The following is a 22,960-nucleotide window of genomic DNA, read 5'->3' as shown; positions in this document are numbered from 1 at the left end:
GGGTAGAGTTGCTGGTTAAAGAGGAAATTAACGCAATAGTATGGAAGGACATTAGCTTGGATGATGTGGAATCTATATGGGTGGAGCTGCGGAATACCAAAGGGCAGAAAACACTAGTGGGAGTTGTGTACAGACCACCAAGCAGCAGTAGTGAGGTTGGGGACAGCATCAAACAAGAAATTAGGAATACGTGCAATAAAAGTACAGCAGTTATCATGGGCGACTTTAATCTACATATAGATTGGGCTTACCAAACTGGTAGCAATACAATGGAGGAGGATTTCCTGGAGTGTATTAGGGATGGTTTTCCAAACCAATATGTTGAGGAACCAACTAGAGGGCTGGCCATCCTAGACTGGGTGAAGTGTAATGAGAAAGCCTAATTATGAATCTTGTTATGCGAGGCCCCTTTGGGAAGAGTGACTATAATATGGTAGAATTCTTTGTTAAGATGGAGAGTGACACAGTTAATTCAGAGACTAGGGTCCTGAACTTAAGGAAAGTTAACTTCTATGGTATGAGAGGTGAATTGGCTAGAATAGACTGGTGAATGACACTTAAAGGGTTGACGGTGGATAGGCAATGGCAAACATTTAAAGATCACATGGGCGAACTTCAACAATTGTACATCCCTGTCTGGAGTAAAAATAAAACGGGGAAGGTGGCTCAACCGTGGCAAACAAAGGAAATTAAGGATAGTGTTAAATCCAAGGAAGAGGCATCTAAATTGACCAGAAAAAGCAGCAAACCTGAGGACCGGGAGAAATTTAGAATTCAGCAGAGGAGGACAAAGGGTTTAATTAGGAGGGTGAAAATAGGGTACTAGAAGAAGCTTGCCAGGAATATAAAAACTGACTGCAAAAGCTTCTATACATATGTGAAGTGAAAAGGATTAGTGAAGACAAACGTAGGTCCCTTGCAGTCAGCTTCAGCTGAATTTATAATGGAGAACAAAGAAATGGCAGACCAGTTGAACAAATACTTTGCTGCTGTCTTTACGATGGAAGACACAAATAACCTTCCAGAGATACTAGGGGGCCGAGGATCTAGTGAGAAGGAGGAACTGAAGGAAATCCTTATTAAGCATGAAACTGTGTTATGGAAATTGATGGGATTGAAGGTCAATAAATCCCCGGGGCCTGATCATCTGCATCCCAGAGTCCTTAAGGAAGTGGCCCAGAAATAGTGGATGCATTGTTGATCATTTTCCAATGGTCTATCGATTCTGGATCAGTTGCTATGGACTGGAGGATAGCTAATGCAATACCACTTTTTAAAAAAGGAGGGAGAGAGAAACGGCTAATTATAGACCGGTTAGCCTGACATCAGTAGTGGAGAAAATGTTGGAATCAATTATTAAAGATGAAATATTTGCACATTTGGAAAGCAGTGACAGGATCGGCCCAAGTCAGCATGGATTTATGAAAGGGAAATCATGCTTGGCAAATCTTCTGGAATTTTTTGAGGATCTAGTAGCGTGGACAAGGGAGAACCAGTGGATGTGGTGTATTTGGACTTTCACAAGGCTTTTGACAAGGTCCCACCCAAGAGATTGATGTGCAAAATTAAAGCACATGGAATTGGGGGTAATGTACTGACATGGATAGAGAACTGGTTGGCAGACAAGAAGCAGAGAGTCGGGGTAAATGGGTCCTTTTCAGAATGGCAGGCAGTGGCTAGTGGGGTGCCGCAGGGCTCAGTGCTGTGACCTCAGCTCTTTACAATATACATGAATAATTTAGATGAAGGAATTAAGTGTAATATCTCCAAGTTTGCAGATGACACTAAACTGGGTAGCGGTGTGAGCTGTGAGGAGGACGCTAAGAGGCTGCAGGGTGACTTTGACAGGTTAGGTGAGTGGCAGATGCAGTATAATGTGCATAAATGTGACGTTATCCACTTTGGGGGCAAAAACACGAAGGCAGAATATTATCTGAATGGCGGCAGATTAGGAAAAGGGGAGGTGCAATGAGACCTGGGTGTTATGGTACATCAGTCATTGAAAGTTGACATGCAGGTGGTGAAGAAGGCAAATGGTATGTTGACCTTCATAGCTAAGGGATTTGAGTATAGGAGCAGGGAGGTCTTACTGCAGTTGTACAGGACATTCATGAGGCCTCATCTGGATTATTGTGTTCAGTTTTGTTCTCCTATTCTGAGGAAGGACGTTTCTGCTATTGAAGGAGTGCAGCGAAGGTTCACCAGACTGATTCCTGGGATGGCAGGACTGGCATATAATGAGAGACTGGATCGACTGGGTCTGTATTCACTGGAGTTTAGAAGAAAGAGAGGTGATCTCATAGAATCATATAAAATACTGACGGGTCATGATAGGTTAGGTGCAGGAAGAATGTTCCCGATGTTGGGGAAGTTCAGCACCAGGGGACACTGTCTAAGGATAAGCGGTAAGCCATTTAGGACTGAGATGAGGAGAAACTTCTTCACTCAGAGAGTTCTTAACCTGTGGAACTCCCTACCGCAGAGAGTTGTTGATGCCAGTTCATTGGATATATTGAAGAGGGAGTTAGATATGGCCCTTACGGCTAAAGGGATCAAGGGGTATGGAGAGAAAGCAGGAAAGAGGTACTGAGGTGAATGATCAGCCATGATCGTATTGAATGGTGGTGCAGGCTCGAAGGGCCGAAAGGCCTTCTCCTGTGCCTAATTTCTATGTTTCTAATCTAAGGAAGGCCATTCTTGCTATTGAGGGAGTGCAGCAAAGGTTCACCAGACTGATTCATGGGATGACAGGACTGATATATGAAGAAAAGATGGATCGACTAGGCTTGTATTCAAGGGAATCAGATGAATGAGAGGGGATCTGATAGAAACATATAAAATTCTGACGGGATTGGACATGTTAGATGCAGGAAGAAAGTTCCCGATGTTGGGGAAGTCCAGAACCAGGGCGCTCAGTCTAAGGATAAGAGGTAAACCATTTAGGACCGAGATATGGAGAAACTTCTTCACTCAGAGTTGTGGGCATGTGGAATTCTCGACCACAGAAAGTTGTTGGGGCCAGTTCGTTAGATATATTCAAAAGGGAGTTAGATGTGACCCTCACGGCTAAAGTGATCAAGGTGTATGGAGAGAAAGCAGGAATGGGGTACTGAAATGCATAATCAGCCATGACCATATTGAATCGTGGTGCAGGTTCGAAGGGCCGAATGGCCTTCTCCTGCCCCTATTTTCTATGTAATGTCTGTCGAAAGTTAGTGTGTGGCAAATGAGGGACTTACACAAACTTTGCGGCAGCTGGCGGGAGCTCCCATTCTCAGCAGCAGAGGCGCTTTCCGCCCAAGTGCCACCGAGGATGGAGTCAGGCCCATGGAGGATCGAACACCTAAAAATAAAAATCAAGAACAAAAAAAAACTACGGGAAAAACTTCGGGCGACCCCATCAAGGTAAGTTGCTGTGGAAAAAACAATTAAAAATGTCCATGAATCTTTTTTGAACGATCTTCATACATACCATCAGGGACAGATCAACCTCCTCACAGTGGTCCAGCCCCATTCTGGTGCTGACTCCCACCTGCGCCCATCTGGGAGCTCATCTGGCGGGAGCGCAGTTGCACATCTCGGACATCCGTTGATGTAAGTGGGCGGTTCCTGGTGGCTCCCACCTCCCACCTGCTCCAGGTAACCTCGAAAGTGGCATTGGACAGATCTGCAAGAGCAATGTTGGCGGCAGTGGGTGACAGTCGGTGGCAGTGGGCGGTGAGTTGATGAATTTTGGAACCTATATCTTTCCTCGTCCAGCGAGCTACAGATTTGGATACCCTTACTTTTCCCCTCATAGGAACTTGTCTACTTTTACCTGAATGATTTCCTGTTTCAAAGCTTCCCATTGTTCAATATTGTTTTGCCTACCAGCTATTATTCGAAAAATAATTCACTTAAAAAAGGAATACTCATATAATCCTGAGACATGTTTCAATGGTGCTGATATATCAACTTGAAGAAATTAATAATGGAGCTGCCAACCTTGTGATGAGACATCAAACTGAGGCCTTGCTCCGGTGCTTAGTAAAGATCGGATCGCACGATTCAAAGAAAAGTTGGACAGTTTCCTTGGTGTGCTAAACTAACACCACCAAAAAAAAATTTACTGGTCATTATCTGAGTGTTGTTTGTGCGAACTTGCTGTGTGCAAATCGTCTTCATAGTTTCGCTACATTTGTAACAGTGACTACATTTGAAAATACTTAACTGGCTGTTAAGTGCTTTTGGATGTCCTGTCGTTATTAAAGTTATTATATAAATGCAGGTTTTGATTTATAGTAGTGAAACAGTTGGATTTTTTTTATCGACAATCGACAGCTTCATGGTCATTTTTACTGCTGCCTGCTTTTTTATTCCCAGATTATATTCGTAAGTTGATTTCAAACTTTCAAACTGTGATAGATTTGAATTCATGTTCTTTAGATTATTAGTGCAGTAACGCAATCAGGATACTTCCTTGGCTGTACACCGAAGCTGAAAATATAAATGTGTCCGCAAGGCAAGTACATTTTTCTCTGGCATGAGAAAGCTTTGTGGGATATGATAAGCATATGGGTAGATGGAATTGAAATCAATCAAAAATGGGATAGGCTTTTGGGCCTCATCGGCTTTTCAGAAAAATGTACACGTTCTTATATTCTCTAACAGTGGCAGTGAAATTTAGAACAGTTTTTCAGGTTAACTTCTAGTGATGATATATAATGCACAATGAGTGCTTGAAGAAAATGTGAATGTCAAAAAGACACGAAGGATTGAAACACTACTTTAAAATTACAATCAAATAACAGTCTTTGTATATATTGTCTAATATTTATATTAAAATCATATTATTCAGATTTTATGCTTGTCCGATGATCCTATTAAGATTTCGCCGACTTATTCGTGGGATGTGTGCATCGCTGGCAAGACTGACATTTATTGCTCATCCAATGTTGCCCTGAAAATCTTGTGGTGGGCCTTATTCTCAAAGGCCTGGGAGTAGTTTGATACAACTGAGTGGCTTGCTAGGCCTTTTCAGAGGGTATTTAAGAGTCAATCACGTTGGTGTGGAACAGGAGTCACATATAGGCCAGACGATACAAGAATGGCAGGTTCCCTTTCCTAAAGGAACTAATGTACCAGTTGGATTGTTAAAACAATCTGATAGCTCCATGGTCACTATTTACCGATGCTGACTTTTATTCCATTCTTTTAAAATCAAATTCAGAACAAATTCTCAAATTGCTATAGTGGGATTAGAACAAACATTGTCTTGAGTATTAGGCAAATGGAGTACTAGTCCAGTAGCATAACCTATGATGCCATACACATTTTTGTGTCGTCACCATTTGTGTCACTTTACCGTTGTTTTGCTGTACATTTATATGCATTAGAAATATAGAGATTCAAATACTCACCCTTGGAAGATCTAGAGTTTAAATTATGAGGACTAGCTATATATTCGTTTGAATACAGAAGATTCAGTTGTGATTTAATTGAAGTGGTGAAAATGATTGAAGAATTTGATGGAGTAGATATAGAGAAACTATTTCCTATGGTTAGTAGAAGTTGGTAGAAATCTGTAACTGCAGCCCTTAAAAGGCAGTTGAGGGTTCGGGGTCAATTGAAATTTTGAAAACTGAGATTGATAGATTTTTGTTAGGGAGTAGTTGTGGAACCAGGCCGGGTAGATGGAGTTAAAGTACAAATCAGCTGTCTAATTGAATGGAAGTACAGGCTGAAGGGACTGATTGCCTTCCTCCTGTTCCTATGTTTCAATGATTTCAATCAACTCCTATTACAATCTTTCCGTATGAAATGAACATCCGGCATATTCTATAAAGGGCATGATTGCGACTCAGGCAGTGGAGTCGAAACTCTACCTCTATATTTGTTCATTTGTGATTCTATCTTTGTGGCATCTTCACACTTCCTCGGAGATTCTTCAATGTTGATATCCACTGCCCAGAAAGTTAACGTACTGATTTGCTTCGCCACTTTAGGTTCTATGCCATCCACGTCAGCCAAACTTCTCGTCTGTACAAGAAACGGAGCAACCGCAGTAATTAGCGTTTTCATAACAGGTTGTTAGCGTTAGTGTTTTCTCAGAAGAATCACTCAACACTCAGAGTCGGTTCCAATGCCGTCGCGGTCTTTATTACGCTTAGCGGGGAGGAAATCTCAGGACTGTATCCAGGTTTCTCTCCACAGAACAAAGGGTTACATGCACCTTTACATGTTTCACAACAGTTACAAACAGTTTATTACAGCTACACAGCCCATCACGGCTGGACACAAGCCAATCACAACGATTATAGATTACATATAGGTTCTTTTAACCCAATAGAATTCCCCTAGTGTCTCGGGAACCATATGTTCGGTTATTGTCAGCTTGGGCTGATTGATGACTTTACTATAGGAGATAGGTTCTCTCCCTAGTTCTTTCATCTGGGAGAAATAATTGGTTTATAACCTTATTTACAGGAGATGGTTTCCCTCTTATCTTTCTTCCTGGGGAATTAATTGGTTTATGGCCTTGTTCACAGGGGATGGTTTTCCTCTTATCTCTTTCTTCCTGCATCCAAGGCATTCCTATAGTGGGCCTCACAGGGTTATTGCTCGGTCATTGAACATTCAACAGTTCACAGCTTGACTACCTGATTTCCCATCATGCCTGGGCAGCCATTTTATGTGTGGCCACTTTAAACTTATATGCGTTTAGATATATCTAGCAGGTGCCTAATGCCTAGTGTTCTGGTATATTCTAAAGGTGCCTACCTCCTACAACAACTCCCCCTTTCGGTAAAGGGACTAGTCCTAGTCCCCTTTTAACCGACCATTCGACCTTTATTAGATTTTGCTGGCCAGTCACGCGGTTTCAGGAGTCCCGGTTGCTTTATTCAAATTAACAAAGGCTAAATCCTCCTGCCCCCTTATCAAACAGGCTTGTTTAGCATCCGGGGAACGGTGATTTGTCCGTCTTCATTGTGCGTGGTGTCTGCATGCCTGGCAGGCCATTACGCCCCATGTTATTGCTAAGATCAATTGTATCCCGACCAGTATATGTGAAATTATTCGAATCCATTGGTGGATGTTCACATTTATTCCCCAGTCCCAGACCTTTCTCCACCAACTCTGACTTTGTAAGTCTACCTCGGTATCTTCTTCCAGTACTTTGATTTTAGTTTGTAGTTGGTGGTAGAGCTTTACGGATTGACCCACTCTGAGCCTCAACTCTCGTAATACTTCAGTTAGATGTGGGATAGGGACCTGATCTGGTTCGTCATAATCCTGTAAATGATCATGGAGCTGATCGGTTACCTCAATAACTTCGGACTTCCGGCGCCTAACCTGGGTGATATGCGCTTGCCCGATCGCGACAGGTCGTAGTGGTGTAAAGAAAAAGTTTGGCTGTGGTATAGGGCACTGCAGGTCATTATACTGGAATGAACGCTCTGTGGTAGAAACGCAGTATCTTCCCTTCCCTCCGTAGCCTGCTCTCGCGAAGTGCATGTGTGCGGGCACTATTTCTAGGACACACCCATCGGTTCAGTTAAACCCGCACTCGTCTAGCTCCCCTCGGCCCACCGGGTGAGGGCATACTGTGATTTCCCCCTTTTGCTTGCAATCTGCTAGGGAAATCCCGGTAAGTATGTTGTTTCGACGAACGGCAGAGGTGGTGGTCAGGTAGTAGCATATGGAGACATTTTCCCGTATTACTCCGATATTCTCTAGTTGGTATAGGGAGAACGGCCCTGAGTCCGGCGTGGCTATAGGGATCATCAGGACTATCCCTATCCCGGTAGTCCTACCCATCTGGCAATCTGGAATTGCTGGGTATACTCGGGTCAGTCCCTTCAGAGTACAATTATCCAGTGTCCGCCTTTTGTTAGCTAACTGAGCTAAATGTGAACTGTCTATCCAATCGGGTACTTCCCCGCATTGGATCTGGTCGAGATTGTGGCGGATCTGTCCCACCATCCACAGACCAGAAGCGTGACAGAGTTGCCCCTGTCTTTGCTTTCTGGTATCTTCTTTTTCTCTATCAATGAGGTGATTAATGGTTTTGGCGTGAGCTTCCAGGACTGAGATGCCATCCAACTGGATTTCGGCACCCTCCTTTCCTAGGTTGGCTTGGTCTTCCTGGTTTTGCTCCACCCTCTCTAATAACCCCTTCATCACCCCTCTAAGCTGTTCCACCCTCTCATTTAACCCTTGTATGTCTATCGAGTTCACTACGGAGGTCCCTGTATTGAAAACGGTAGCAACATCATTAACTATTTCCCTCTTCATCCTGGGGGCTGACCCCTGTCCCCGGAACCTACTGGCATCCATTGCATCAGCAGCCTGCTGCATTACAACTTTACTTAATACATTGTACCTTTTCCTTGACTGTTCGGTACAGTATTCCGGCATCTGGATGCCTGAAATATTGATCAGAACAGGCAGAATTTCATGTTTAACATTATCATACAACAGTTCCCCTTCGTTGTACATTACAATCCCATTCTCTGGTCCCTTATTAGTTATGGGACAAGGCAGTTCCTCGGGCAATGTAATGGTTCTTATGGGGTGCGGTGTTGGAGGGGGTGAGAAACATACATACAATGATATTGCAGCCGCCCCCGCCTCCTCGTAATACCCACACAGCCCCATTCCCTTCTTGCGGATGACCGATTGCTGGGATTGTCCTGGAGGCGCGCAAATTATGCCGAAAGTACATTCATCGGGCCCTTTGACATCCCTCCGTTTAATGCATCTGCTCCTTATACCCGTGGAGCACTGTACACATACTCTTATTCTTATTAGGATTCTTATTAGGATTCACTTGTAACCATGCATTAAAATAAGTCCTGTCCTTGCTCCAGTCCTTGGCTGCTGGGATGCACATTCCGTCCTTTAAATTAAACAAGACTCCATAGCTCATGTAGTTGTTTATTTCCAGCGTGCTCTGCTGTCCGTTGGTGTTGCCCAGGGTACGTGCATGTCGCAGGGCTATCCATATTACGAGTAGCGCCGTTCGTATTCCCATTCCGGTAAGTATTATCTGTAATTTTAAACAGACGGCCTGGTCGTCACCAGGGGTTAAGTTATTTGCTCTACGAGTGTCTCAGTCACCCTGCAAAATCATAAGCACAAGGTTATAATCGAACCATTTAGAGCTGAATCTGTAGGGCGTGCGCCCGTGTCTTTACCCACTTAAATATTACCCAAATTCAATGAACAAGGCCAAAGCTATTCCTCCAAACATCGCTGTCTGCTTTACCGTTAGGTTGGGTTTGTGGACTACACCTACCCACCGTGGGGTACATTGGCTCTATTACCGTAGGTGATGGTGCTATGGCTGCGCACTGCACTATCTGTCTAGTCCCGTTATCTCTTCCAGCCTGTTTATCTTAGCTTTTAACTCTTCAATTTGTTTTATTGAGTAGCTATTTCTTTATTGTATCAGGCAAGTATTATTACATAAGCTAGTTCTGTTTTTATTTTTGTTTCCTCTGTTAGGTGAGTCTTTTTTTTTCTATTAAGAAATCCAAATTAATAATGTTCAGTATAAAACGGCTGTCAATGGAAAGGTTTAACTCCTTTCCAGGTTTGTAAGAAGACCTGATATCATCACGTGACTTCTGAAAAAAAAAGTCTTTGTGCCTTCAAAACTGGCTTCGAAATTAGGAATCCGTTAAACAGCATAAATCATTAGAGTAAACTCCAATGTTTTCTTAACTTCTAATTCAAGTACTTGCCAAATAATTTTTTTTTAAATTGTTTTAAAACGAGACCACACATACAATAGCAATTTTGTTTACTGAAATTCAATTCTGTTTTTTTTTTATTTCTCTCTTTCTCCTCGTTATCTTCAAAACCCTCCTGCTTGTTTAGACTGTTCGGGACATTTTTGATAAACATTGTCCATTTTGGAAATCTTTTCAAACTGCATTGATACTTTTTCATAATTTAAAATTCGAATCCATGTAGAGTGTTTTTTACCTATTCCAATTTTTTTTCCCTTCTAATTAAACCAATATCTTTTTCACAGCAAACATCAACTAGTATTTAGTAAGTTATGTCTTTTTCCCTTTAGTCCGTTACATCTTTTTTTTCTTTCTTCAAATTAGGTTTTGTATTTTACACGGAGGGTTCGTAACTCCATAAAGTTGTTAATTTAAAATCATTTGTTTACTTTCAAAGTGGCGTCTTTATCTTTTTCTTTTTTTTTTCATAACTGGAATGGAGTCCAGCTTTGAGAGTTTGAGGGCTGCCTTTCGTTATCTCAAAATGCTCCAGTTTCAAAGTCGTTACTAAAGCTTGCTGTTTTTAACATTTTCCAAAAGTTCCTTTTACACCTTCGCAGATAGCTCGCCACTCGCCCAGAAGTTTGACCTGATCAGATTTAATTTAATCTTTTTCTTTTTTGAATCCACCTCAGTATTTTCTGTGCCTTCTCTGAATATCTCAAAATCCCAATTCAAACTTTGTAATTTCAATCTTTATTTAAAACTTTTTTTTTGGCTAGAAGCTCTTTTTTTTAAAGCATTCTTTATCTCATTCCGAGACTAAATTTATGTCTTTCAACCCAATCAATCATTGCATGTTTTCTTTCGGCAAGTAAGTGAGCGTGTCAAATAAATCTTTTGCTCAACAAACCTATCTTTTATACATTTGTTTACTTTCCTAGCTCCGTAACTTATCATCCGAATAAATCCACACCTGCGTTTCTAACTTAAATGTCTTAAAACTTCCCACATACAGGACAACACTACAAAGGGTTAAAAAAGACTTTCACTCTGTTTCTAAAATAAACAGACACTTGCATTCCTCTTCCAACCAGGCTTTCGGAACATGAAAACATAAAAAATTCATTCCGCAGTCAAAAATCATACAGGCACTTCTCATTTAATACAAAAGTCTCTTCTTTCCTATTAATCTTTTTTTTTTTGGCCGGCTCTATTCCTCTTCCATACTTCACTTAAGACAATCACCGTCAGTTTTTTTTTAAATCTTATTTTCCTATGTTAATTTACATGGGCTCGCAGTATCAAGACCACAGCCTTTTTTCTTTTCTTTTTGACTTTCCGTTCCTTCTCCCACCATTCCCTTTGCTTTGCTGATAGTTCCTGAGGATTCCACCCTGAGCTAATCATTTTTTTTTTCGATTAGCTTCTTTTGTTTTTTTTTCCCGCCAGATGGCGGGTAATGGACTCTTCTGGTCCCCACTCGAGTTTACTTGCTTTCATGGCCATTTCTGGGTAGGACCAGTACCGTTAGGAATCTACTCTCAGAGGTCCGCTTTCTACCTAGCGTAACTTGTAGTAAACCGTCTCCTAGCTACTGTCAGGTCACAAGTTCTGCTGTTACACAAACTTATACAATTCTTAAAACGCGTTTAAGCAATTCCCGCAGTGCTTACATTAACCTTAACGACTACCTACCACCGCTCGGCCCGTTGGTCCGACCCTGTTCACAGGTTTGGATTCCGTTAGCCGCTGTACACTGCTTGGTTCTACCCCGGAGTATTTCAAATTACACTACTGGGTCCGGAAGATGTCTCTCGGTATCACGATCCCACGGTCGAAGTGTGTTCCCTACGCCTACTTGGTTCCTGGCCATCACGTGGGACAAAAGTCCTCTTAATTCAGGCTCAGGCTAGGCGTTTGAGATATTAGACCATCTCCTCGTGTCGATCAACCAGATTCCACCTTCCGCACCCTTTATAATTAAACATTGTTTTTTATACTCACCCGGGTTTTTCCAAGGGCGTCCAGTGACTCCGGGAAATCCTGCCGACTACGCCACTGTTAGCGTTAGTGTTTTCTCAGAAAAATCACTCAACACTCAGAGTCGGTTCCAATGCTGTCGCGGTCTTTATTACACTTAGCGGGGAGGAAATCTCAGGACTGTATCCAGGTTTCTCTCCACAGAACAAAGGGTTACATGCACCTTTATATGTTTCACAACAGTTACAAACAGTTTACTACAGCTACACAGCCCATCACGGCTGGACACAATCCAATCACAACGATTATAGATTACATATAGGTTCTTTTAACCCAATAGAATTCCCCTAGTGTCTCGGGAACCATATGTTCGGTTATTGTCAGCTTGGGCTGATTGATGACTTTACTATAGGAGATAGGTTCTCTCCCTAGTTCTTTCATCTGGGAGAAATAATTGGTTTATAACCTTGTTTACAGGAGAAGGTTTCCCTCTTATCTTTCTTCCTGGGGAATTAATTGGTTTATGGCCTTGTTCACAGGGGATGTCTATTTCTTTCTTAAATTTATTCAATGTCCCAGCTTCCACTGATCTCTGAGGCAGTGAATTCCACAGATTCACAATCCTCTGAGAGAACAAATTTCTCCTCATATCTGTTTAAAATAGGCGGCCTTTATTCTAAGATCACGCCCTCTAGTTCAAGTCTCCCCCACCAGTGGAAACATCCTCTCTGTATCCACCTTGTCAAGCCCCCTCATAATCTTATACGTTTCGATAAGATCACCTCACATTCTTCTGACTTCCAATGAGTAACTGCCCAACCTACTCAACCTTTCCTCATAAGTCAACCCCCTCATCCCTGGAATCAACCAAGTGAACCTTCTCTGAACTACGTCCAAAGCAAGTATATCCTTTCGTAAATATGGAAACCGAAATTGCTCACAGTATTCCTGGTGTGGCCTCACCAGTACCTTATATAGTTGTAGCAAGACAACTATACTCCATCCCCTTTGCAATAAAGGCCAAAATTCCATTGGCTTTCCTGATCTCTTGCTGTACCTGCATACTCTCCTTTTGTGTTTCATGCACAAGTACCCCCAGGTCCCGCTGTACTGCAGCACTTTGCAATCTTTCTCCATTTAAATAATAACTCACTCTTTGATTTTTTTTCTGCCAAAGTGCATGACCTCACACTTTCCAACAATATACTCCATCTGCCAAATTTTTGCCCAATCACTTCGCCTGTCTATGTCCTTTTGCAGATTTTTGTATCCTCCTCACACATTGCTTTTCCTCCAATCTTTGTATCATCAGCAGACGTGGCTATGTTACACTCTATCCATTCTTCCAAGTCATTATTATAGATTGTAAATTGTTGGGGTCCCAGCACCGATCCCAGTGGCACCCCACTACTTACTGATTGCCAATTCTAGAATAAACCATTTATTCAAACTCTGTTTTCCGTCTGTTAGCCAAACCTCTATCCTTGCTAATATATTACCCCAACCCCGTGAACTTTGATCTGTGGAATTCTTCTTGTACTTCATGTTTTAGAAAGTCCTGGAATTCTTCCATTATTGCTGTAATCATTGTACAATTCTTTCATAATCCCATTTGAAAAAGTGACGCAGCTATCAGCAAGAAAACATTAGAATCCATGTCGATAGAGATAAAAGATAATAAAAAATCAAACGCATTAATAGGGGTAGTCTATACAACCCCGAATAGTGAAAGGGAGGTGGAGGAAGAAATGGGGAAATTAATTAGAGAAATGCTTAAAAAACATAGAATAGTAATCACGGGGGAGTTCAACTACCTCGCCATTCATTGGACAGAAGAGGTAGTTAAAGGAGAAAAGGGAGTGGAGTTCGTACATGTGTACAGGATTCTTTTCTAACCCAGTATGTGAAAAGCCCAACAACGGGGAATTCGCTATTTTTCAATCAATTGGGAATGAAGCAGAACAGGCAAAAGAAGCAAAAATAGGGGAGAATCTAAGCAAAAGCGCATTTTAAATTCATAATCCAGGAGGACATAAGGTATGACGGAAGCCAGGTTAATAGATTGCAGAAAAGCCGATTTTGCGGGCCTGAGAAAAGAACTTGCGAGAATAAAATGGACAACAATTTTGGCAAACAATGCTGCAAACAATTGGGAAATATTTAAAACTGTGTTCAATGAAAAAATATATTCTGCCAAAAGCAAGAACAAACACAAGGGAAAAATTGAGGATAAGGAAAGAGGCATACACTAAATGCATGGTCAGCAGGGGAGACCACGACAAAAGAGAATATGAAGAGATTAGGAGAGAAGTAAAATAAAACACAATTAGAAAGGCAAAAAGCAACTGTGAAATTAAATAATCAAGGAACATAAAGCAAAACAGTAAAATATTTTATAGGCACACAAAAAATGGAAATTCAGGATGGGACTACTGAGGGATGGACATGATAGTTTTACAGGCAACGATAGATAGATGGCAGAAATATTAAATAATTACTTTGCTCTAGTATTTACCAGGGAGACAAAATAATTGTACATAACATCTATTGATGAGATTAGCAATGAGATAACGGCATTTAAAGTAAAAAGAGAAGAAATATTAAATAAATTAATCAAGCGCAAAGAGGACAAACCTCTGGTCCGGATGGATTGCTTCCACGCATTTTAAATGAATCTAGGGAAGAAATAGTAAAGGCATTACTACAGATGTTTACTAATTCGTTAGAAGAAGGTATAGTGCTGGAGGACTAGCGGATCGCTAACATAGTACCAATATTTCAAAAGGGGATAGAACATATCCAGGGAACTATAGACCAGTCAGCTTGACATAGGAGGGAGGAAAAATAATGGAATCCGGAATAAAGGAGAAAATAGAGGAACATGTAGAAACCAAAAATATAGCATGGATTTCAAAAGTGAACGTCTTGCTTGATCAATCTCATTGAATGTTTTGAACAGCTAACGAAGAGATTAGACAAGGGTTATTCAGTAGATATAATGTGTCTAGATTTTTGAAAGGCCTTTGATAAGGTATCACATAATTGACTAATGAATAAGGTGAGATCATGCAGGGTCACGGGCAAGAAGCAGAATGGATAACTAGATGCTTTAAACCAGAAAACAGGGAGTAGGGATAAAAGGTAGTTATCCAGAGTGGCAGAAGTTGGGAAATAGTGTTCCACAAGTATATGCGCTGGGACCACTGTTGTTCACAATTTATATTAATGATTTACACGTTGAAATCAAAACACCAATTCTAAATTAGCAGATGACACCGAATTGTCGTGGAAAGTTAATATAGAGGAGGACTGCAACAAATTATGAGAAGACATTAGTAAACATCAAGAATGAGCATTTAATTGGCAAGTGAAATTCAACACAGATCAAAGTTAGGCATTACATTTGGTAAAACATTAAGGAGGCCGATATTAATTGGAAAATACGAAGCTAAGAGGGATAGAAGAGAGCAGCGATCTTGAAGTACAAATACACAAATCACTGAAAGTACAGGCACAGGTTACCAAGGCCTTAAAAAACAAACCAAGCATTAAGTTTAATTTCGAGAGCGATTGAATTGAAAAGTAGATAAGTCAAGTTAAACTTGTAGCAAACCTTAGTTTCACCACACTTGGGGCAGTTTTGGTTGCCGTATTATAAAATGGATATAGAGGCACTGGAACAATGCAAAATAGATTTACAAAGATGATATCAGAATTGGGAGGTTATACCTATCAGGAAAGGATGAACAGTCTGTGACTCTGTTCTCTTTAAAAGGGAACGCTGAGGGGCGACCTAATAGAGGTCTTTAAAAATATGAATGGTTTAGATAGAGTTTCCACGTGTGGGGAAGAGCAAAACTCCACGTCATTAATATAAAATATTCACCAAGAAATCAAATAGTGAATTCAGAAGGAACTCCTTAAACCAGAGAATCGTGAGAATGTGGAACTCGCTACCACAGGGTATGGTTGAAGCGCATTGTATAGACACATTTAAGGGTAGGGTAGATAGGAATATGAGTTTGAAGGGAATAGTGGGTTATGCTCACAGAGTTAGATGAAGAAAAATGGGAGGAGGCGCGAGTGGAGCATAAACACTAGCACGGATTGGTTGGGCCGGATTGCCTGTTCCTGTGGTGTATATCCTATGTAATCTTATATTGCCCTGTTGTATGAGATTTGGCTACATTCAATTTTCGCATGTAAACACTTTGTTGCACATTGAACATTTTAACTGTCATCTATTTCAGCATCACGGCTCAATTAATTTATTTAGTTCTTCCGCCGTTCCTTTGGAATTTTCCTGTCTACAATAACATACTTAAAAACATTGATTGATAGAGCGCGTTTCATGTCACCAGGAGGTCACAAAAAACTTCACTTCAAAATTGCTTTCTCTTGTAGTGTAGACATCGCTGCTCTTTAGACAAGTACAGCATCTTATTTGGGCACGTTCCAATGAAATGAATGAGCAAGTTACCTGTTTTGGTAGTGTTCACTGAGGGGGTCGACTTCATCAACCATGAGGGATTATGGAGTGGCCTTCTCAAACTCGACTGTCCTCAAAAATTTATCATCATCCTCTGCCTACTTCACAATGACCTGCAAGCCATGATTCTAATCAATGGATCCACCACAGAACCAATACAAGTACAGACCGGGGTCAAGCAAGGCTGTGTCATTGCCCGAATGCTCTTCTCAATCGTTCTCACTGCAATCCTTCATCTCACCTTTAACAAGCTCTATGCTGGAGTGGACTTAATCTACAGGACAAGAGGGAAATTGTTCAACCTCTTCCAGTCCAGAGCCAAAGTTGTTCCAACCTCTGTCACTGAATTACAATAGGAAGATAATGCTTGCGGTTGTGCACACTCGGAGTCTGAGCTCCAAACCATCATTGACACTTTCACAGAAGGATACGGGAGTCTGGGCATACATTAAACATCAGTGTGACGAAGATTCTCGATCAACCAGCCGCCGTCACACAGTACTGCCCCTCGATTATCAAGATCAACGTCGAGACCTTGGACATACCATGGGGGCCTATTATCACAAAGGACAGACATCGATGACGAAGTCCAACACCGCCTTCAGCGTGCCAGTGCAGCCTTCGGCCGCCTGAGGAAATGAGTGTTCGAAGACCAGGATCTCAAATCCGGCACCAAGCTCATGGTATACAGAACAGTAGTGATACCGCCCTCCTATATGCTTTAGATTCATGGACTATGTACAGTACGCACCTCAAACACTGGAGACACACCTCCAATGCTGCCACTGCAAAATCCTTCAAAGTCATTGATAGGATAGGCGCACCAATGTCAGCGTTCTCTCTCAGGCCAACATCTACAGCATTGAGGCATTGACCACGCTTGATCAGTTCCAATGAATGGGCCACATTGTCCGCATGCCTGATACTAGACTCCCGAAACAAGCACTGTACTCCGAGCTACATCGTGGCATGCGAGCCCCAGGATGACAGCGAAAAAACTTTAAAGAAATCCTCAATGCCTCCTTGAAAAAATGTAACATCCCCACTGACTCTTGGGAATCGCTGGCCCAAGACCACAGAAACTGGAGGAGAAGCATCCGAAAAGGCGCCGAACATTTCGAGACTCTTCAACAGGAGCATGCAGAAGCCAAGTACTAACAGCGGAAGGAGTGTATGACAAATCAAGCACCCCACCCACCCATCCCTCCAAACACCACTTGCCCCAGCTGCGACAGAGACTGTAGATACTGCATTGGTCTCATCAATCACCTTAGAACTCATTTATTGTGGAAACAAGTCATCCTCGACCCCGAGGGACTGTGTAAGGAGAAGAGAAGGTTGAGGGTTGAACTTTGGCCTAGGACACTTCAGGTCTTTATCTTTTCCGGATCTAATTTCATACTCAAAAACAATAGTGTTTGCAATAAGGTATTATTGGGTATGTACATATGTAAATCAACAGATAGTAAACTGATATTATGCAGCTCTATGCGTAAGTTGCGCATGGCTGAACATATTCATCATGCTCCCCGAATCAGTCTATCAGAGGGACTTTTAAAAATTAATTACTGGGATGTGGGAGTCGTTAGCACGACCAGTATTTATTGTCCATCCCTAATTCCCCTTGAGAAGGTAGTGGTGAGCCACCTTCTTAAACCGCTGCAGTCTGTGTGGTGAAGCATGCTCCCACAGTACTGTTATGGAGGGAATTTTAGGATTTTGACACAGTGACGACGAAGGAACGGCAATATATTTCCAAGTCAGGATGGTGTGCAACCTGAAGGGAAATTTGTAAGTGGCGGTTTTCCCATGTGCCTGATGTCCTTGTCCTTCTAGGTGGTAGAATTTGCGGGTTTGGGAGGTGCTGCCGAAGAAGCCTTGGCGAGTTGCTGCAGAGCATCTTGCAGATAATACACACTGCAGCTACCTTGTGCCGGTGGTGGAGGGAGTAAATGTTAAAGGTGGTAGATGGGGTGCCAATCAAGCAGGCAGCTTTGCCCTGCATAGTGTCAAGATTCTTGAGTGTTGTTAGAGCTGCACTCATGAAAGCAAGTGGAGAGTATTCCATCAAACTCCTGACTTGTACCTTGTAGATTGTGGAAAAACCTTGGGGAGTCAGAAGGTGAGACACTCACCGCGGAATACAGCCTCTGATCTGCTCTTGTAGTCATACTATTTATTTGGGTGGTCCAGTTATTTTCAGGATGGTGATGGTGAGGGGTTCAGCAATGGCAATACCGTTAAATGTCAAGTGGCAGCGATTAGTCTCTCGTTTGTTGGAGATCGTCATTGCCGTACACTTTTGTGACCAGAATGTTACTTGCCACTTATCAGCCCAATCCTGAAAGTCACCCAGGTCTTGGTCCATTCGGACATGGACTTCCTCCTTATCCTTGTCTGAGGAGTTGCGATGGAACTGAATACTGTGCAATCATGAGCGAACATTCTCACATCTGACCTCATAATGGTGGGAAGGTCATTGATAAAGCAGCTGAGGATGTTTGGGTCTAGGGCACTGCCCTGAGGAACACCTGCAGCGATGTCCTGGGGTTGTGATTATTGATCTCGAAAAACTACAAACATCTTCTTTTGTGCTGGGTACGAGTCCAACCAGTGGAAAGTTCCCCTCTGATCCCCATTGACTTAAATTTAGCTAGGGCTCTTTCATTACACACTCGGTGAAATGCTGCCTTGATGTAAGCGTTTCACTTGGGAGCCATTGATCAAATGTTTCACTTCCTGAAAGTGCTTTAATCCGCAGTGTTCGTGCTTTACAGGGCCAGTTATAATTTCAGTATTGAAGAATGCTTCGCTGTGCTCGCTGTATGTGCAGATATCCCCAAGGTTTTTACAATGACTTGATCTGGCCTCTAAACGGCAAAGGGATTTTATTAATTTACTATCTGCTAGAAATATCAACCGACCAGTGCAAGCTGCCCCTCAGTGCGACTTAAAGATAACAAAACTGTTCCTTCACAGGCAGAATCTGACACGGATCAGTTCTAACACAAGGTAAGTAATCTGGACGAGCTCTTTTTGAAAGGGCCGTCACTGATCCATTATTTTCTATGTTTCATGGTTCATCAGTCACTGAAAGTGGGCATGCTGCTACAGCAGGTGGTAAAGAAGGCAAATGGTATGTTGGCTTTCATAGCTAGGGGATTTGAATATAGGAGTAGGGAGGTCTTACTGCAGTTGTACAGGGCCTTGGTGAGGCCTCACGTGGAATATTGTGTTCAGTTTTGGTCTTCTAGTCTGAGGAAGGACGTTCTTGCTATTGAGGGAGTGCAGCGAAGGTTCACCAGACTGATTCCAGGGATGGCTGGTCTGTCATATGAGGAGAGACTGGATCAACTGGGCCTTTATTCACTGGCGTTTAGAAGGATGAGAGGGGATTTCATGGAAACATACAGGATTCTGACGGGACTGGACAGGTTAGATGCGGGAAGAATATTCTCGTTGTTGGGGAAGTCCAGAACCAGGGACATAGTCTTAGGATAAGGGGTAGGCCATTTAGGACTAAGATGAGGAGAAACTTCTTCACTCAGAGAGTTGGTGACCTGTGGAATTCCCTGCCGCAGAGAGTTGTTGATGCCAGTTCATTGGATATATTCAAGAGGGTGTTAGATATGGCCCTTACGGTTAAGGGGATCAAGGGGAATGGAGAGACAGCAGGAAAGGGGTACTGAAGGAATGATCAGCCATGATCTTATTGAATGGCGGTGCAGGCTCGAAGGGCTGAATGGCCTACTCCTGCACCTATTTTCTATGTTTCTATGTTTCTATGTTACCTCGTAGCGAATCATTTAGCTTTAAGTGGCATGAAAAAATGACGTCGTAACCTTTAAAGGGACCTTCACCGAATCGCTCAGTGGTTCTCTCACTGCCTGTGAAATGATCTTCAGCATCAAATACTGGACTGGTTCCCCGAGCCGCGGAATAGCTTCTCAATAAGTGTCCTGGCACTAAAAATTCGGCCCTTCTCCGTACTGAAGCTTTGACAGATTTCCGAATATGGGAACGGTTCTGTGGGATCCGTATTTAATCTAACGAATCCGTCAGTTTCACAACAATCTCGAACGTCGGAAAACATGACGTCAGCCTTTCTGATCAGGCAACAGTAATGCGCAGTAGCGAGGTTTGAGTTTGACTTTCAAAAGCCTCTTGGGACTGGGTTTTGAAAGTTAAATATCACCGTATAGCGGGCCGCTTGCACCAGAGTGCTGAAGGGCAGATTAAAACCTTTCTTCCCAGTGACTCATGATAAAATCTTTCACTGTTCCTGATGCCACTTCATTCCTTTTGGAGCCAACTCTTTCTGATTCCAGTCGAGATTCTGGGCTCCGTAGCCGAACCGACATGCAAGCTTCGGAAAAAAGTTCGACCCGGAATGTTTCAGGATGGAGATGTTATTCTGGGCAATTTATTCCCAATACATTTACGAGCAGCGCCGGACTCTAACTCATTCCAATCTAACCCTCAACCGGTGCGCTTTGTGAAGTGAGTGACAGTCATCATTAATTTGTAAATTTGAAAATACTCCGGTCTGGATTGGATTTTTTCTGAACATCATTTCATTTTTTTTTTCCTTTTTCGCGTTTTTTTGTCGTGCTTTCGTTGTTTGTCCATCTTTGTTTCCCTTCTAAGTGTCCCTTTTTAAACTGGTTTAGTTATTCCGTCGTTCTATCTGGGGAAATGCGAAGAGACTGGAAAAACCGGGCTAGTTCTTAGGGAATAAAATGTTAAAGGGAAATATGATAGAGATGCTCAATACTGTGAAGTTTTTTATAAAGCTAATAAGTAAATAAATGTCCATAATATGTGTGAGTTGGAGGATGATCGCAATGTATCGCAGTGTAGAGTGCGGTGGCCGCCTTCGGCTTTGTTGTAGTAAGATGTGCCAGTTGTTTCGCGATAAACGCATAAATACAACTCGATGCATGACTTAAACTTTTTCCACTGACGGCTGAGTCGAAAAGCAGAGTTCACAGCTTTAACACAGAGATGATGAGAATTGTTTCCCCCAAACATATTTTTATGTTCCTAAAGGCACTGTCTGAAAGGGTGTGGGAAGCAGATTAGATATACAGGATTAGGCCATTCAGCCCCTCGAGCCTGGTCCGCCATTCACTGCGATCCTGGCTGATCTGCGATCTAACTCCATATACCCGCCTTTGGCCCAAACCCCTTAGTAGCATTAGTTAACAAAGAACAATCAATCTCAGATTTAAAATTAACAACTGATATAACATTAATTGCTGTTTGATGAAGAGAGTTCCAAACTGCTACCAATCTTTTTGTGCAGAATTGTTTCCTAGTTTCACTCTTGAACCGTCTGGCTCTAATTTTTAGACTATGTCCCCTAGTCCGAGAATCCCAAAACAGAGGAAATAGTTTCTCTCTATCTACCCTATTGTTTCCCTTAATATCTTGAAAACTTAGATCAGATCACCGCTTATCATTCTAAATTCTAGGGAATACAACCATAATTTGTGTAACCACTTCTCGTAATTTAACCCTAGATGTCCAGGTATCATTCTGGTAAACCTACGCTGTACACCCTCCAAGGCCAATATATACTTCCTAAGGTGTGGTGTCCAGAACTGCTCACAGTACTCCAGGTGTGGTCTGACAAGGGTCCTAAACAGCTGCAGGGCTATGGTGGAGTGGAACTATTTGGATAAGTTTTTGAAAGTGCCCGTACAGGCATGATGGACCATATAGTTTCCGTTTGAGTATGTTTCTATGATTCTATGTGCTATGACAGAAAACCAGTGTGGAGATCAGTAGAAGAGGTATAAAATCGCAAATCTCCAGTTGTCACGTTAGCAGCAAGGGCACAGTTTCATGGTTATAAATACTAATGGTGGAGAAGATGCCAGGAAGCATCTCGTTATTCAAGGGGGTGAACTACAGCTGGATTACCCAAATGGGTGGCTGGGGTCAATTCAGTGAAGCTATTCATCAGTCAACTGGATGTTATAAAGAGAAGCCCATAAGGATGGATGAGATCCAATGGCCTACAACGGACCACCTGGATATATAAGCACAGCAGAAAACAATGTAAGGCTATCTGAAAAGAGTGTAAAAATAAAACACAAATCTTGACTTTATAGAACCAGAAAAGCTCCTCATTTGTCCAGACAACTTCTTATTGGCAGCAAACACACATAGGTACAGCACCACGAAATAGATCACGATTAACAATCCAGTACTTTGCGCCCACCTGATTCCATCAACACAAACCACTTTTTGCAGCAATTGTATTTAATTTGTTCCCGAAATTGTGACATTTTAGACTTCTACTAAACGAACGATTATAGACTGTACATTGCTGCTGATGTCCAATGCAATTGTGTAAATGAGTGACAGGATAAACAAAGCAAACGCGGCGTGACACCTTGATTCCCAAACAATAGATGCTGAGAGCAGGGTTCTACTTGTATAAATACAACTCGCTCTTGGGAGCTAGACTACGAGTTGTAACAAGTGTATAACTCTCAGTAAACCAGTTTGTGTCAATGTGTAGCCTCCACTCCAGCAAATAGTTATGATCATAGTTCCCGCCCTGTTCCCGTATCTCTTTGGACCCATTTTCTTTCATCCATCTAACTCTGGAAGCGAATTTAAGCCTCACAGCTCTCTGTGTGATGAAGTTTCTTTCTCCTCTGTGATAAACCTCTTATTGTTAATCTTAAGAACATAAGAACATAAGACATATGAGCTTATGAGCAGGAATAGCATCTACGGACCATCAACCCTCCTCCAACATTCA

This window comes from Pristiophorus japonicus, chromosome 6, assembly GCF_044704955.1.
Source record: "Pristiophorus japonicus isolate sPriJap1 chromosome 6, sPriJap1.hap1, whole genome shotgun sequence".
In the NCBI taxonomy this organism is placed as follows: domain Eukaryota; kingdom Metazoa; phylum Chordata; class Chondrichthyes; family Pristiophoridae; genus Pristiophorus; species Pristiophorus japonicus.
Note: the sequence above shows the minus strand (reverse complement) of the source record.